General features: G+C 37.8%; 1 protein-coding gene across 1 annotated transcript in view; it reads left to right on the top strand.

The window, feature by feature from the left end:
- The window catches only part of LOC309623664 (uncharacterized protein), a 769,197-nt gene that overhangs the window by 146,133 nt on the left and 609,150 nt on the right, over positions 1-13,914 (top strand). The window lies entirely within an intron of this gene.

The following is a 13,914-nucleotide window of genomic DNA, read 5'->3' as shown; positions in this document are numbered from 1 at the left end:
ATGGCTATTGGGCAATCCAAATATTTACAAATGTGAAATCTATATTCCTTACTTCCCAATTTTGGATATAAAATTTACACATTCAAATTCAATGATTCTGAGTTCCTCTTCCAACTGACAGGATGCCATTTTTTCTTCCATGGGTTTCACTTGACCACTCCCAAGAACAGTAATGATTGCTCAGACCAATTGTCAGTCCTGACTACCAAGGTCTCAAGCAGAGAAAAAAAAGATGAGATCTGGCTCAGCCTTCTGAAGAGGGCTCATCTGGGGCCCTTGTTGATGTTGTTGCCCATGTGACCCTGTTGAAATCCAGATGGTCCAACTTCTCTGGACCTGGCCTCCTGGTCCACTGCTTAAATTTGGGGGTTAGCTGGGTACCCACTATAAATCAGGGGGCCTGTCTACCAAAGAAATGTACTGTTCATTATCCAAAGCTGCTGTGAAGTTGCCGTCCTTCTTTGTGTGCAGAGGTTAAAGAGGGCATCTCCCTGTCCCCTCAATCCCTCACGGCTTGGCCATGATGCTGATGGCTGGATCCAGAGGATTTCTTGTCTCAGTCCTATGCTGTGTCTAGACTTCTCCTTTCTCCTGATCTCTGACCAATTGTCCTAGGGGTAGAGGAAGTCCCTCCCTTTTTCTTTGCCGAGGCCCAGTCCCATGTACTACCTAGTAAATTCTTTTTTTCATGGAAAAATACAATCTTTTAAGGGTATTATTACTGCCTATGATCTTTCTTAAAGACTGAGAGGGAAATACAAGAATGTTGTGCTTCAATTAGTGTGTCTAACCACTCCTTCAGAAGAAAGAACAACTTGGTTTTGAATGCAAATTGAATCAGAGAAAATTAGAGCACTTAAAATAAGGGCAGAGATGCAGCTAGGGAAGTGGGAGTGGTCATCTTGTTGAGGCAAGTGCTGTATGTCTTCTTGCTCTTCTTCTCCTGCCCCTATCTGAGTTCCTCCCATTCTTTCACAAGGTTGGCCCACTTTGCTCATATGAAGATGGGAAGCTTATCTTTCCATGGGTCCTTCTAGGTACCAGGTTCATATAACCAAATAAAGAAGAAAAGTGATAGCACCTGTGTTGGTAGTGGAAGGACAATAGTTGGGGAAAGACAGGTGAATTTGACGTAAAAGACTGTGGTAGACTTTAAGGAAGCATGTGTGGAGGCTGGCCTCTCAAGCTGCTGAGGTGAGGCCAATAGAAAATTCTAGTGATGAAATATACCTATGCCGTTCTCCTCTTCCCATCCCAGGACAAGGTATAGTGGCTTTTGTGAGGAAACAAGGTTAGGGAATGGAAGACTTGGCTTATTCTCGTGTTTTTTGGCCTTCTGAGCTGATCTTAAATATCAAGTCGCTTGCAAAAAAAGATGAGAGCCATGTGTTCAGACGAGCCCTATGAGACATTCAGGAAGAAGTGAAACGATCAGAGCTACCGAATCTCACTAAGCATTAGGTTAAGCTGCCCTGTGTCAGGACTTCTTGTAAAAGTCAAGTAGTTACCAGTCTGGATGTCAACTAGCAGTATATGTTAAGGTCTGAGCTTATGTCCTTACACAAGATTTCCTTTAATCAAAAAACTCAAATTTCAGTTTAGGATGATACCAAGCCTTCCCATAATGCATAACCATCCAGAAATATTTCCAAGGAGGCCACACATGGTTTCTTTGGGAAACTTCCTCCCTAAATGTCAACTGGATCAGAGTTTGCTGCGAAATCAGAACACATGAGAGTAATCAGATCTGCTAGGAAGATGATAGTTTGGAATTCCTGCTTTCCAAAACATTTCACAATTTCCATGTGTTTTTTCCCCAGAGAACACTATGTCCTATGGTATCTCTTTCTAGTTACAAACGCCTCTAGGCTGTATTCTACAGCTCAGTCAGCATGCTGTCCAACAAAAGTTATGTTCATTTATAATACATCTCAGCTATTTGACAGGTGCTTATCAATATGTTTTGGTTTATCAAACAGAAAGATTAACATCTAGTTTGTGCATTTGCTTTTTTCTCTAACACAGATGTATTTAAAAATAAATCTAGACATCTAGTTCAAATATTTTTGCTCAACTTTGGATGTTGTTCTGGCAAAGGTATGAAAGAGGCTCTGTGAAATATTTTTGGGGTGATCTCATCAGTCACATAAAGAGCAGCATACAGAAATACCCTGCAGTTTTTCAACACATCAAAAATGTGCTCAGAGCATTAAAGGAAAAAGAATTTGAAACATGCCACGCCTGTCTTCTGTTTGTTAGCAAATTTTGGCAATAGCCACAGTTGTTTACATGGGGGAACATGAGTCAATCTAATTTAACATGATGTCAATGTGTTTGGGAGAAAAAAAAACTGTGTAGAGTATATCATGAAGTTATGCTCTGGCACTAGAATCAAATAATGTCAGAGCTGGAAGAGCTGAGAGGGTATCCAGCTTACTGCTCACTTAAATGTTGAGAAAATTGGGGTCCAAACTTGTGAAATGACTTGCCCAAGATCAAATAACCAGTAATTTGCAGAGTCCAAGTGAATCTGACCTTAGAATCTTTGTCTACTGTTCTTTCTACCTTTCCATAAAGATGGTGATATGTTCTCTCTATGGACCTTCTCCTCACATTTAAAAGACCACTTTGGATAATACTTCTATTGAGTCAATCAAAGTGTATCGGAATATCCAAAGAAAGACTGAAAATTAAAACCAAGGCTAAGTCATTACCCAGTCAATAGAACCTCTGCATCTCTTCCATTAGCCTAAAAAATAGAAACAACTCTTCAAGTAAGTAGGAAAAATTTATGTTTTCTATGAAGTTTACATAATGATTCTTGACTGAATTTGGCCTGATTTAGAACCCATTTCTATAACAGCGAACTAGATTTTTTTTTCTTTTCTTTTTTCCCCCTTTAAAATTTTTTATTTCTTAATTTGGATGTTTAGTTCATTGACATTAATTTTTTACTATAAATGAAATATTTAAACTTACATATTTCTCTCCTATCTTCTTTTTTTTAAAAACATCTTTATTGGAGTATAATTGCTTTACAATGTTATGTTAGTTTCTGCTGTATAACAAAGTGAATCAGCTATATGTATACATATATCCCAATAACCCCTCCCTTTTGTTTCTCCCTCCCACCCTCCCTATCCCACCACTCTAGGTGGTCACAAAGCACCAAGCTGATCTCCCGGTGCTATTCAGCTGCTTCCCACTAGCTATCTATTTTACATTTGGTAGTGTATATATGTCCATGCCACTCTCTCACTTCGTCCCAGCTTACCCTTCCCCCTGCCTGTGTCCTCAAGTCCATTCTCTCTACATCTGTGTCTTTATTCCTATCCTGCCCCTAGGTTCTTGAGAACCATTTTTTTATTTTTATTTTTAGATTCCATATATATGTGTTAACATACGGTATTTGTTTTTCTCTTTCTGACTTACTTCACTCTGTATGACAGACTCTATGTCCATCCACCTCACTACAAATAGCTCAATTTCATTTCTTTTTATGGCTGAGTAGTATTCCATTGTATACATGTGCAACATCTTCTTTATCCATTCATCTGTCAGTGGGCACTTAGGTTGCTTCCATGTCCTGGCTATTGTAAATAGAGCTGCAATGAACATTGTGGTACATGACTCTTTTTGAATTATGGTTTTCTCAGGGTATATGCCCAGTAGTGGGATTGCTGGGTCATATGGTAGTTCTATTTTTAGTTTTTTAAGGAATCTCCCTACTGTTCTCCATAGTGGCTATATCAATTTACATTCCCACCAACAGTGCAAGAGGGTTCCCTTTTCTCCACACCCTCTCCAGCATTTATTGTTTGTAGATTTTTTGATGATGGCCATTCTGACCACTGTGAGGTGATACCTCATTGTAGTTTTGATTTTCATTTGTCAAATGATTAGTGATGTTGAGCATCCTTTCATGTGTTTGTTGGCAATCTGTATATCTTCTTTGGAGAAATGTCTATTTAGATCTTCTGCCCATTTTTGGATTGGGTTGTTTGTTTTTTTTGATATTGAGCTGCATGACCTGCCTGTATATTTTGGAGATTAATCCTTTGTCAGTTGCTTCATTTGCAAATATTTTCTCCCATTTTGAGGGTTGTCTTTTCGTCTTATTTATGGTTTCCTTTGCTGTGCAAAAGCTTTTAAGTTTCATTAGGTCCCATTTGTTTATTTTTGTTTTTATTTCCATTTCTCTAGGAGATGGGTCAAAAAGGATCTTGCTGTGATTTATGTCATGGAGTGTTCTGCCTATGTTTTCCTCTAAGAATTTTATAGTGTCTGGCCTTACATTTAATCCATTTTGAGTTTATTTTTGTGAATGGTGTTAGGGAGTGTTCTCATTTCATTCTTTTACATGTAGCTGTACAGTTTTCCCACCACCACTTACTGAAGAGGCTGTCTTCTCTCCATTGTATATCCTTGCCTGCATCGTCATAGATTAGTTGACCATAGGTGCATGGGTTTATCTCTGGGCTTTCTATCCTGTTCAATTGATATATATTTCCATTTTTGTGCCAGTACCTTATTGTCTTGATTACTGTAGCTTTGTAGTATAGTCTGAAGTCTGGGAGCCTGATTCCTCCAGCTCCATTTTTCTTTCTCAAGATTGCTTTGGCTGTTCGGGGTCTTTTGTGTTTCCATACAAATTGTGAAATTTTTTGTTCTGGTTCTGTGAAAAATGCCATTGGTAGTTTGATAGGGATTGCATTGAATCTGTAGATTGCTTTGGGTAGTATAGTCATTTTCACAATGTTGATTCTTCCAATCCAAGAACATGGTATATCTCTCCATCTGTTTGTATCATCTTTAATTTCTTTCATCAGTGTCTTATAGTTTTCTGCCTACAGGTCTTTTGTCACCTTAGGTAGGTTTATTCCCAGGTATTTTATTCTTTTTGTTGCAGTGGTAAATGGGAGTGTTTCCTTAATTTCCCTTTCAGACTTTTCATCATTAGTGTATAGGAATGCAAGAGATTTATGTGCATTGATTTTGTATCCTGCTACTTTACCAGATTCATTGATTAGCTCTAGTAGTTTTCTGGTAGCATCTTTAAGATCCTCTATGTATAGTATCATGTCATCTGCAAACAGTGACAGTTTTATGTCTTCTTTTCCAATTTGGATTCCTTTTATTTCTTTTTCTTCTCTGATTGCTGTGGATAAAACTTCCAAAACTATGTTGAATAATAGTGGTGAGAGTGGGCAACTTTGTCTTGTTCCTGATCTTAGTGGAAATGGTTTCAGTTTTTTACCATTGAGAACCATGTTGGCTGTGGGTTTGTCATATATGGCCTTTATTATGTTGAGGTAAGTTCCCTCTATGCCTACTTTCTGGAGGGTTTTTATCATAGATGGGTATTGAATTTTGTCTAAAGCTTTTTTTGCATCTAGTGAGATGATCATATGGTTTTTCTCCTTCAGTTTGTTAATATGGTGCATCACATTGATTGATTTGCATATATTGAAGAATCCTTGCATTCCTAGGATAAACCCCGCTTGATCATGGTGTATGATCCTTTTAATGTGCTGTTGGATTCTGTTTGCTAGTTTTTTGTTGAGGATTTTTGTATCTATGTTCATCAGTGATATTGGCCTGTAGTTTTCTTTTTTTGTGACATCGTCTGGTTTTGGTATCAGGGTGACGGTGGCCTCATAGAATGAGTTTGGAAGTGTTCCTCCCTCTGCTATATTTTGGAAGAGTTTCAGAAGGATAGGTGTTAGCTCTTCTCTAAATGTTTGATAGAATTCGCCTGTGAAGCCATCTGGTCTTGGGCTTTTGTTTTTTGGAAGATCTTTAATCATAGTTTCAATTTCAGTGTTTGTGATTGGTCTGTTTATATTTTCTATTTCTTCCTGGTTCAGTCTCGGAAGGTTGTGCTTTTCTAAGAATTTATCCATTTCTTCCAGGTTGTCCATTTTATTGCATATAGTTGCTTGTAATAAATCTCTCATGATCCTTTGTATTTCTGCAGTGTCAGTTGTTACTTCTTTTTCATTTCTAATTCTGTTGATTGGAGTCTTCTCCCTTTTTTTCTTGATGAGTCTGGCTAATGGTTTATCAATTTTGTTTATCTTCTCAGAGAACCAGCTTTTAGTTTTATTGATCTTTGCTATCGTTTTCTTCATTTCTTTTTCATTTATTTCTGATCTGATCTTTATGATTTCTTACATTCTGCTCACTTCAGGTTTTTTTGTTCTTCTTTCTCTAATTGCTTTTGGTATAACGTTAGGTGTTTATTTGAGTTTTTTCTTGTTTCTTGAGGTAGGGTTGTATTGCTATAAACTTCCCTCTTAGAACTGCTTTTGCTGCATCTCATAGGTTTGGGTTGTTGTGTTTTCATTGTCATTTGTTTCTAGATATTTTTTGATTTCTTCAGTGATCTCTTGGCTATTGAGTAATGTATTGTTTAGTCTCCATGTGTTTGTATTTTTTACAGTTTTATTTGTGAACTAGATTTTAAGGGAAGAGCAAAATTGTAGACCAGGGAGAGGGCATTAAAACCTTCTGAAGGGGAAGTTGAATCTCTTGGATAAAAATACTTAAAGGAAACCATTTGTTTGAGTCCTGATATACTGAGGGGTGGAGCAGAGAGAAACATCCATATGAGTTTGGTCATAGCAAGCAAGATTACATTTCTCAAAGTTTTAGGGTCATTAGTAGGTGGCAGACAGACCTGGGTCTAAACCTGTATCTGTCACACAAGCCATGCTCTTAAGCCTGGCTCTCAATTTCCTTACCTGAAAAATGGCTAAAATAATTATTGACCCCATGGTGTTGCAGTAAGATCATGGCCAAAGTCAAATATGCTTCTTTTTTTTTTTAACTTTATTTTATTTTTTTTATACAGCAGGTTCTTATTAGTTATCTATTTTATACATATTAGTGTATATATGTCAATCCCAATCTCCCAGTTCATCTCCCCTCTTTCCCCCTTGGTGTCCATACATTTATTCTCTACATCTGTGTCTCTATTTCTGCTTTGCAAACTGGTTGACCTGTACCATTTTTCTAGATTCCACATATATGCATTAATATACGATATTTGTTTGTCTCTTTGTGACTTCACTCTGTATGACAGTCTTTAGGTCCATCCATGTCTCTGAAAATAACCCAGTTTTGTTTCTTTTTATGGCTGAGTAATATTCCATTGTATATATGTACCACATCTTCTTTATCCATTCATTTGTCGATGGGCATTTAGGTTGCTTCCGTGACCTGGCTATTGTAAATAGAGCTGCAATGAACATTCGGGTGCATGTCTGTTTTTGAATTATGGTTTTCTCAGGGTATATGCCCAGTAGTGGGATTGCTGTGTCATATGGTAGTTCTATTTTTAGCTTTTTAAGGAATTTCCGTACTGTTCTCCATAGTGTCTGTATCAATTTACATTCCCACCAACAGTGCAAGAGGGTTCTCTTTTCTCCTCACCCTCTCCAGCATTTATTGTTTGTAAATTTTCTGATGATGCCCATTCTAACTGGTGTGAGGTGATACCTCATTGTAGTTTTGATTTGCATTTCTCTAATAATTAGTGATGTTGAGCAGCTTTTCATGTGCCTTTTGGCTATCTGTATATCTTCTTTGGAGAAATGTCTATTTAGACCTTCTGCCCATTTTTTGATTGGGTTGTTAATTTTTTTTAATATTGAGCTGCATGAGCTGTTTATATATTTTGGAGATTAATCCTTTGTCTCTTGATTCGTTTGTAAATATTTTCTCCCATTCTGAGGGTTGTCTTTTCATTTTGTTTTTAGTTTCCTTTGCTGTGCAAAAGCTTTTAAGTTTCATTACGTCCCATTTGTTTATTTTTGCTTTTATTTCCATTACTCTAGGAGGTGGGTCAAAAAAGATCTTGCTGTGATTTATGTCAAAGTGTGTTCTTCCTATGGTTTCCTCTAAGAGTTTTATAGTGTCCGATCTTACATTTAGGTCTTTAATACATTTTGAGTTTATTTTTGTGAATGGTGTTAGGGAGTGTTCTAACTTAATTCTTTTACATGTAGCTGTCCAGTTTTCCCAGCACCACTTGCTGAAGAGACTGTCTTTTCTCCATCGTATATCCTTGCCTCCTTTGTCATAGATTAGTTGACCCTTTGTGCGTGGGTTTATCTCTGGGCTTTCTCTTCTGTTCCATTGTTCTATATTTCTGTTTTTGTGCCAGTACCTTACTGTCTTGATTACTGTAGCTTGTAGTATAGTCTGAAATCAGAATCTGATTCCTCTATCTCTGTTTTTTTCCCTCAAGATTGCTTTGGCTATTCAGGGTCTTTTTTGTCTCCATACAAATTTTAAGATTTTTCGTTCTAGTTCTGTAAAAAATGCCATGGGTAATTTGATAGGGATTGCATTGATTCTGTAGATTGCTTTGGGTAGTATAGTCATTTTCACAATATTGATTCTGCCAATCCGAGAACATGGCATATCTCTCCACCTGTTTGTCTTTGATTTCTTTCATCATTGTCTTATAGTTTTCTTCATACAGGTCTTTTGTCACCTTAGGTAGGTTTATTCCTAGGTATTTTATTCTTTTTGTTGCAGTGGTAAATGGGAGTGTTTCCTTAATTTCCCTTTCAGATTTATCATCATTAGTATATAGGAATGCAAGAGATTTCTGTGCATTAATTTTGTATCCTGCAACTTTACCAAATTCATTAATGAGTTCTAGTAGTTTTCTGGTAGCATCTTTAGGATTCTCTATGTATAGTTTCATGTCATCTGCAAGCAGTGACAGTTTTACTTCTTCTTTTCCAATTTGGATTCTTTTTGTTTCTTTTCCTTCTCTGATTGCCATGGCTAAGACTTCCAAAACTAGGTTGAATAATAGTGGTAAGAGTGGACATCCTTGTCTTTTTCCTGATCTTAGAGGAAATGCTTTCAGTTTTTCACCATTGAGAATGATGTTGGCTGTGGGTTTGTCATATATGGCCTTTATTATGTTGAGGTAGGTTCCTTCTATGCCCACTTTCTGGAGAGTTTTTATCATAAATGGGTGTTGAATACCAGTTATGTTTCTGTACACTAACAACAAACTATTGGAAAGATAACTTAAGAAAACAGTCTCATTCCAATAGCATCAAAAAAAATAAAACGCTTAGGAATATATTTAACCAAGGAGGTGAAAGTTCTGTACCCTGAAAACTATAAAACATTAATTAATGCAATTGAAGAAGACAGAAATAAATGGAAAGATATTCTATGTTCATGCACTGGTAAAATTAATATTGGAAAAATGTTTGTAGTATCCAAAGTGCTTTACAGATGCCTTGTAATCCTTATCAAAATTCCAATGACATTGTTTTTTTTTACAGAAATAGATTTAAAAAACTCTAAAATTTGTATAGAATTACAAAAGAACTTGAATAGCTAAAGCAAATTTGAGAAGGAAGACGAAAGCTGGAGACATTTTACTTCCTGATTGCAAACTATATTACAAAGCTATAGTAATCAAAACCATACGGTATTGGTATAAAAACAGACACAGAGATCAATGGAACAGAATAGAGAGTCCAGAAATAAACCTATGTGTATATGGTCAACTGATTTCCAACAAAGGAGCCAAGAATATACAATGGGAAGAGCATGGTCTCTTCAACAAGTGGTGTAAGGAAAACTGGACAGCCACATGCAAAAGAATGAAACTATAACCCTATTTTACACCATATGAAAAAGTAATTCAAAATGGATTAAAGACTTTAATGTAAGACACAAAACAGTAAAACTCCAGAAGAAAACATAAGAGGTAAGCTCTTTTACATCGTTCTTGGCAATAATTTTTTTGGATTTGATACCAAAAGGAAAGGCAACAAAAGCAAAAATAAGTGGAACTATATTAAACCAAAAAGCTTCTGCACAGCACAGTAAACCATTAACAAAAGGAAAAGGCAACATATGAAATTGTAAAAAATATTTGGAGACCTCATATTCAGTAAGGGGTTAACATCTGAAATATACAAGGAACTCATACAATTCAATAGTAAAAAAAAAAACAAATAAACATATGAAAAGTGGGAAGAGAAACTGAATAGAAATTTTTCCAAAGAAAACATACAGGTGGTTAACAGGTACATGCAAAGCTGCTCAGCATCACTAAGCATCAGGGAAAGGCAAATCAAGATCACAACAAGATGTCACCCTACTCCTGTTAGGGTATCTATTGTGAAAAAGACAAAAGACAACAAATGCTGTTGAGGATGTGGAAAAAAGAAAACACTTGTGCAATGTTGGTGAGAATGTAAACTGGTGCAGCCACCATGGAAAACAAAATGAGGTTCCCCCCAAAATTTAAAGTAGAACTATCATATGATCCAGGAATCCTACTTCTGGGTGTATATCCAGAGGAAAAAATTTCCTATCTTGAAGAGATATCTGTACTCCTGTGTTCATTATAACATTGCTCACAATAGCCAAGATGTGGAAACAATCTAAGTGTCCATTGACTGATGAATGGATGAAGAAATATATAATGGGATATTCAGTCTTCTGAAAGAAAATCCTACAATTTGCAACAACGTGGATGAAACTCGAGAACACAATGCTAAGTAAAATTAGCCAGATAGAGAAAGACAAATACTGTATGATTTCATTTATATGTAAAATCTAAAAAAGTTGAACTTGTGGAACCAGAGACTAGAACCATGATTACCAGGGTCTGGAGGGTGGGGAAAATGGGGAGATGTTGGTCAAAGTGTACAAACTTTCAGTTATAAGATGAATAACTTCTGGGGGTGTAATGTACCGCATGGTGACTATAGTTAATAATACTCTATTGTATTCTTGAAATTTACTAAGAGATTAGATCATAAGTGTTCTCACCACACCAAAAAGAAAAAAAAAATTATGAAAAAAGAAATCCTCAAGGTGATAACACTTCACACCCATTATAATGGCTGTAGTCAAAAGGATAGAAAATAACAAGTGTTGGGGAGATTTGGGAAAATTATAACCGTCATGTACTACTGGTGGGAACTTAAAATAGTGTAGCCACTTTGAAAAACAGCTTGACAGTTTCTCAAAAATCTCAAAATCGAGTTACTATATAACCCAGTAGTTTCACATTTAGACATACACTCAAGAGAATTGAAATGTATTCATGCAAAATCTTGTACAGGAATGTTCATAGCAGCATTTGTCATAATACCCCCAAAATGACCCAAAAGTCTATCAATTGGTGAAAGGATAAATGTGGTCTATCCATATAATGGAACATTATTTGGCAATAAAAAGGAATGAGGTACTAATATATGCTACCACATGGATGAATCTTGAAGACATTATGCTACATGAAAGAAGACAGACATAATGGCATATACTGTATGAGTCTATTTATATGAAATATCCAAAATAGGCAAATTGATAGAGAGTAGATTAGTGGTCCTTGAGCTGTGGGGGAAATAGGTTGGGAGGTGATGACTAAGGGTGTAGGATTTCTTTCTGGGTGGTGAAAGTGTTCTAAATTGACTGTGGTGAAGATGCACAAGTCTGAATATGCTAAAAGCCATTTTACTGTACAATTTAAATGGATTAATTTTGTGATGTATGAATTATATTTCACTAGACTTGTTAAAGAAAAAAAGGAGAGGCTAAGGCTTTGGCTCAAGATATTAGCATGCCAAAAGCTGATCTAGTATGAATGACATTAAGATGTGAAAGGAGAGATATAGTCATAAAGGGAGTGATCTTCCCAAAATACAGAATATAGACATTGGAGGTAAAAGCACTGGAAGTCTGTCTCCATTATTAACCAGGAAATCTGTGACCCAGGCTTAGAGAAATGGCCTCTGGTCACTGAGGATGGTCTTATTTACTAAGGATGCACCAGGATGTTGATTCTGTTAAACACCCATCCCATGATCTGACTCCTTGTTCCCCAATTTGCTGGATGCTGCAGAGAGAGGTGTGTGCTGGTCACTGGTCTTCTGAGGTTTTATCTTATTCTCTCCTTTGGAATTTACTCCTCTGTTTTTGCATTTTGCTTGACTCTGTGTTGGTTTCTATGCATTAGAAAAAAAGAGCCATCTCTCCCAGTCTTGAAGGAATGGCCTTGTGTAGGAGGATGAACCTTATCGTTCAACCCTGCCCTAGTTCTTGGTTGTCCCTCAAATCTTTGTGATCGTCCAAGCAGCCTATTTCACATTTCGTGGCTCCCATGAGTTTAAGGTATGCCAAGACCTGTCAGTGTTCCAAAGGGGAGGATCTCAGTCCGCACCTGGATTCATGCTGATTGGAAGCCAGACCCCCAGGCAGCAGCTCTGAAATTATGAAAATATAGACAGTCCCATAGGACTGCAAGCGTAAGCCCCACAGACGACCCGTGCCAGGGAATCTAGAGGGGGTCCCTGGTGGCAGCCACAAAAACCAGGGCACCAGAAGAGTGTATAAACTCTCCTCTGGGAGATAGTGGTGCCCTGGAGCGCAGCACAGGGAAAGTGCAAAGATGGAGCCCACTGATGGGAGTGAGGCCAAGGGATAAGGTAGAGATGGCACCTACCAGGAAAGAAGAAAGACGAAAGGAAAAATCCTAGAGTTTTAAAAGCCAAAAAGAAAAGAAAAGAAAAGAAGAAAAGATGGTACCTGCTGGCTAGAGCATGGCAGAGGGAGGGTGCAAAGATGGTGCCCATCAGTCTCCATCACCAAGGAGCACCGAGTAGCCCCCAAATGTGTGTCAAATCAGATGACTGCCGAGCAGGCCAACATTCCAAGACAGCAAGTTAGCCTCTCCCACACAAAATCCAGGCGCCGCTTGATCAGCTGCTCTTTGCTGAGCCCTGGGTGGGGAGAGTCCATGCATCAGCCATTTAAGAGCCGTTCCTTAGATTGCTATGACTTTGTGGATCTCGTGGACACAAGCCTCGTTGGTTTTCAAAGCTAGATGTTTTGGGGGCTCATCTCTCAGGGGGAGGTTTCAAAAGTTGGGGGTGCCCGATGTGGAGTTCAAATCCTTCACTCCTCAGGGAGAAGATCCAGATTTTGAGTTCTGTCCCTACTGTGGGTTGCTGTGCCCAGGGTGGGGTTTATGGTGAAATGCTGTCCCAGTCTCCCTTACCCTCTTCGATTTGGGCCTTTCCTTCTCTGCCCGATGCGTAGGAGTTGCTCAGCCAGTTTTTTTGCGGAGGAAATTGTTCCGTGTGTAGCTGTAGATGCCGTGTGTTTGCAGGAGGATGTGAGTTCAGGATCCCCTACCATCTTGAACCAGAACCCTGGTCAGTGTTCTTGACAGGAGATATCTCACCATTAATTAAGAAACGGGCATTTAGGCTCCTTCATGGGCAGTGGGAAGGGGTGAGTCAGAGGAAGGGGAGGGAGTTAATGTTTATTCAGATCAGCTGCTGTACTTAATGTACACTATTAGGCTTTCTGCCTGCTTTTGAATTCTCACAATTAGTCTGTAAGATAGGTATTCTTATTTTCAATTCAGAGTTGTGTAAGTTGAGGCTGAAAGGGAGCAACAGGTGGTTGGTTACCAAGGCCACAGGTGGCAGCACCAGAATATAGGCAGACCTCAGAGATACTGTTGGTTCGGCTCCCGATCACCACGATGAAGTGAATATCACAATAAAGCAAGGCACACGAATTTTTGGGTTTCCCAGTGTATAGAAAAGACTATACTATAATCTATCAAGTGTGCAATAGCATTATGTCTAAAAAAAGTTATATTCCTTAATTTAAAAATACTCCATTTCTGAGAAGTGCTATTTATCATCTGACAATGAAGAGTTGCCACAAACCTTCAATTTGTCAAAACCTCAATGTCTGCGAAGCGCAATAAAATGGAGTGCAATAAAACGAGGTATGCCTGTATAAAACCAGGTCTATTTCTTTTCCAGAGCTGTGACTTTCTCACTTAAATGTCCATTAGCATGATTCAAAATTCCCGATTTGGAAAAACATAGGAAATTGACAAATTAGAGC

The sequence above is a fragment of the Balaenoptera borealis genome (genome assembly GCF_965194805.1).
Source record: "Balaenoptera borealis genome assembly, chromosome: 2".
In the NCBI taxonomy this organism is placed as follows: domain Eukaryota; kingdom Metazoa; phylum Chordata; class Mammalia; order Artiodactyla; family Balaenopteridae; genus Balaenoptera; species Balaenoptera borealis.
The sequence above is the reverse complement of the archived record's forward strand: the minus strand, read 5'-3'. Positions and strand labels throughout refer to the sequence as shown.